This window comes from Vigna radiata, unplaced genomic scaffold, assembly GCF_000741045.1.
Source record: "Vigna radiata var. radiata cultivar VC1973A unplaced genomic scaffold, Vradiata_ver6 scaffold_456, whole genome shotgun sequence".
In the NCBI taxonomy this organism is placed as follows: Eukaryota; Viridiplantae; Streptophyta; class Magnoliopsida; order Fabales; family Fabaceae; genus Vigna; species Vigna radiata.
The window spans coordinates 21,076-25,924 of NW_014543422.1; positions in this window are offsets into that span (position 1 = coordinate 21,076).

Below are 4,849 nucleotides of genomic sequence, written 5' to 3' on the forward strand. Positions count from 1 at the left end.
GAAGTTAAAAATTGATTAAAATGTAAAATAAATTAAGCATATGCATTAAATAAACTAATGCACATTGTTTGAAGACCAGAGTCTGCAATAGCTGCATTTGCCTGTGTGGTGTCCGATGAGATGAGTGACACTAGGTGGACCTCAGCCTGATTAATTAGTCAATTATTAATAATATTATGTATTGTAATGGTAGGTGTAAGGTGTGTTGTTGGTTAGGGTTAGGATGGGAGTGGGAAGTGGTGGTCTTTGTAAGTACACATATCAGGCTTTTCTGCTTTGCACAGAGTGAGAGAGAGAAAGAGGTTTAGGCCAACTGTAACAAACTGACGAGGGTTCTGTACTTTTCTGCATCACTGTTTCACTTTGCCAAGGAATACATACTACTGCTTATTATTATTATAAAACAAAACAATACTTAAATAATTTTCTTCTGTTGCGTTCTGGTGACTTTAGTATCATTGTTTGCCATTAATGATTTTACTGTACATTGACGTCCTTTGTTGTCTGTTTCCGTAATGAGTCTTCCTGCTTTGTAAAAAGCTAAATACATCAGTGAGATTTTCTGTGATTTCTGTAACACCCTAACAGTAACCCAATCACTCCTTCGTGAATTCAATGCTAACCAAACAGACCAACGCCATCTTTCTGTATTCAATTCACTTCCTCACTCCATCTATAACATTTTTTCCATCTTCCACTTTCAAATCTTTCAAGAGTCTTTTCTTTATCATGTACCCTTCCAACTATTTTTAATCCTTAGTGGCAAAATGGGTCAATTCTATTTATTTAATAAGATCAGTCCAATATTATTATTAAAAATAGTTGGATCGGATTGATCTTTTCACTAAAATCGTTATTGGATTAACGGATTGGTTCATCTATTTTATTTTTATCATCGAAAATATAATATTACATAACAAAAACTTTTTTTATGTGAAAACCTACTCATGTCAGATTATTTGGTTGATTCCAAACTGAAAAAGCTTGAAATAAGTTGGTTTCTGAACTATTTCAAATCTCAACTAAACTGTATTATTAAATCTTGATCGACCTATATGTATAATCAGATTGTCGAAGTGTGTTAATATAAAATGTCATAATATATATTCAAATATTTTTTAATAAAACTGGACTGCTTGAATGACCCATCTGACCTACGAAACTAACCTTCCATGCGACTAAACTTGACAAACCAGATTAATTCGGACTTCTTTGAAAAAAATTTCACAATCCAAACTTTTTTACCTAACTGACCCGAAACTTATTTTTTACCATTACTGCCTCGTACCTTTATTAAAATCGGATATAAAACTATTCCTTTTTTCGTATTTGAACCATTATTCGTGTTGCTGCTGCATGGTATTTTTCATGATCCACTCGCCTGATTCTTCATGATTCAACAATTATAGGCTTTACTGTGTAACTTTCTGTACGTGATCTCACTGGTCTTTTTGCTGTGTCCAAACTTATTTTCATTTCATCAGATTATTATAATTAGAAAACTGAACACGACTTTATTATATTCTAAAACATAATTTAAAATATTTTCTTACATGATATTAGTACTTATAAATTGTTTCCATAAATTGTTTATACTATTATTTAAGAATGAAATGAATTAAAAGTACTTTTTTACCCTTTCATCGTACTAAGATATGTTTATTTAAATTTTTATCAAAAAAAAAAATCGATACAAAATTATATTATATTTATTTGAACAGGTAATTAAATAAAACTTTAACTTTGATATCAGTTATCAATATTTTAAATGAGATTTACTATAAAAACAACACCAATTAAATATAAATTAATCCACACAAAAAATTAGTACTACTTTAAATTTAAAATCTAGACAACAAATTGTGATCTTTCTTCTATATCTTATTTAACTTGTTTAGCCTATAGTAGAACTTATACTCGGACTTAAATTTCCAAAAAATCAAATTAAAGTAAAATAATTTATAATAAAGTTAGCTAACTTATACTTTGATTGAAACACTATAAGAAAGAAATGCAGCTTCTTGTTGATTAGTGTATGCTTAGTTGATATTACATGGGCAAGGGGTAAAATAGAGGAAACGAAGGTTTCTCTTTTTTTTCATCCAAGTTCTTTCGTTGACTCAATTTTACATTTCTAGCTGGTGGCAATGCTATAAAGTTTTTTTTGTCCTGCTGTATATTATTTTTATTTTGTTTATATCTTTTACACTCCGTCTATCTATTTGCATTTTCACTAATATAAACAGAAAAAGTTCTATATTTTTAAACAAAACATCAAAATAATATGAATTTTGGCTCAAATTAATTTAATAATATTTTATTTTAACAAAGTTACAGTCTTTCTCTTAATACTTTCAACTTTATATTTTGTGAAACTTATTTTAATATTCATAAAAGTTAAATAAATGAGTTTCCAACATCATTTTTTTTATATCATAAAATCACAACAATAAAAAATCACCAAATATGAACATTATATTATGAGTCATAATAGCCATAAAAATCATAATATGAAGTGTAAGTCAATCAATTTGTCTACAGTAGGTGTGTTTACACTATGCAAAATAATATCAGTAACGCTATAAATTCCAATAAAAAAATTGTTACGCATAGATACACAATTTGGTCGAATAATTCATAAAAAGAATGTGTTTTAGCATGATCTAACTCGAGTTAAAGAAAAAATTAAGATTAAAATTGTGTACTTAACAATCGAGTATATCATAACAAACCAATCATAGTTAAGAAAGATTTCAATAATAAGAAAATTTATAAACCTGATATTTACATGTTTTTCTTTGTTTTGCATTAGTGTAAAAAATACTAAACTTTTTTAGGAGTACCAACACTCGAGGAGGTGGCTCATTTTCTTCCAGAAACAATAATCATTTAAATTGACAAACCATCCCACATAGTGTAATAACATCTCAAAATATAACATTTAACTATATAATAGTCATCACAAATTTAATATGATAGATCAATTATAAACAATAATATAAAGTATGATTTACAATCATTCAAAAACAATCATAACAAAAAACTTTATATACAAACAATCATAATAGCTAACTATAGGAACTAAACATCCGCAACATCTCCATCTAACGTCTTCTCAAGAGAAACCTCTTAACCCTTTACTTACATGCACCGAACGATCATAGTCAAGAAAGAATCAAAGAAACATACAAACAATCACAGAAAAAAGGATAAGCTAGAATACAAACAATTAATGATATATTTGAACATTTTAAATATTATACACATGATACATATATCACATCAATCAAACAAACACTCTAACCATGATGATACTATGACTGGACTGTTCAAACTTAGAATGAATGTCGAGCTATGACGGGTTGTGCACTTGTGGTGACTTCTACTGTTTTGCAAAGCCATTGCCAACGGGTTTCACCCTACCACACTCACAAGGTTAGTTTGTTCCACTCCTTGGATCATATTGGAAGCACCCAAGACTAAGACCTCCTACTAATCTCACCACATTTGTAAAACCTCTCTACTTGAGAATGAATGACCATTAAAGTGTTAGGATAATCCCCAAGACTGAGCTCCTTGCATTCATACACATACAACTTGAAACCACACTAAGAATTTCCACCTTGGAACCAACTTCCCGACTTTAAAACCATTTGAAACCATATACATATCTATTCACTTTTACATTGCATACAAACATATAAAACTGATAATAAAATTGTTTAGGATCATAAAAGAACAATGAAAAACATTGATCATATGTGTACAAGTGAATTTGGTTTAGAATAATGAAAATTGCTAATTACTAGTGGTATTAATCGATATTGGTAATATAATCTATTAAAGCAAACCCGAATTCACATAAAGCAAAACAGGGCAAAATTGTTTGTTTTAATCGATTATGTTAGTGCCATAATCGATTAAAGTGTTTGTTTAATCGATTAAGTTGGTGTCATAATCGATTAGGCTAAAGTGTCTATTTTAATTGATTAAGTTAGTGTCATAATCAACTAAAACAGAAACTATTGCCTAACCAATTCGGATGACTTTGGGTACTTTACCCCTAACTTCTAAATATCCCTATGACCCTATAGATCCTAAGAAACCTCAGAAAACACCACTGTAACTCCAAATTGCTACTCTCCAAACCCAAAATCACTTCTCTAGGCTACCCAAAACCATTTCTACACTTTCTAACACCCATATCAGTCCACCAACTGCATGAACAAGTCTAAATACACTAGATAACACACCCTAACACATCAAATTACTCACAACCCTTCTATTTGAAGTTTTCACTATGTAAAACAGCAATTTGAACTGAAAAGAGTTAAAAGACCTACCCTATCATACACTAAACACTTCTACACCAGATTTCTTTTATCTAATTGTTTAGCTAAGTCATAATGGTTCTAATAACATGCTTCCAACTTCCTAAAACAATTTACTCTCATTCCTGTAAGATCCGGGAAAATAGGAGTTTTAAAAATAAAGTAATTTTGAGACTTTGAATTTTGTTTGGATATTAGTGTTCTTGAGTTTATAATTTTGTTAGAACATAATTTTTATGTTATTTCTTTATTTTTATATTTTTTTTTTCTATGGACAAAAGGGTCTTTTACTTTAATTTAATTGGTGTAGAAATTAATTAAGTGAGGGTGTATAAAGGAAAAGTATGCAAATTAAATAATTTGAATATTTAAAAAAATAATATTATGTAAATGTTTTAGAAGATTTAGTTGGTGTTATTTTAAAAATTACTTAAATGAGAATAAGAGATATAATTTTGGTAGGTTTAAAGATTAAAAAAAATATTATTATTAGAGAAAATTAATATAAGATATTGTAA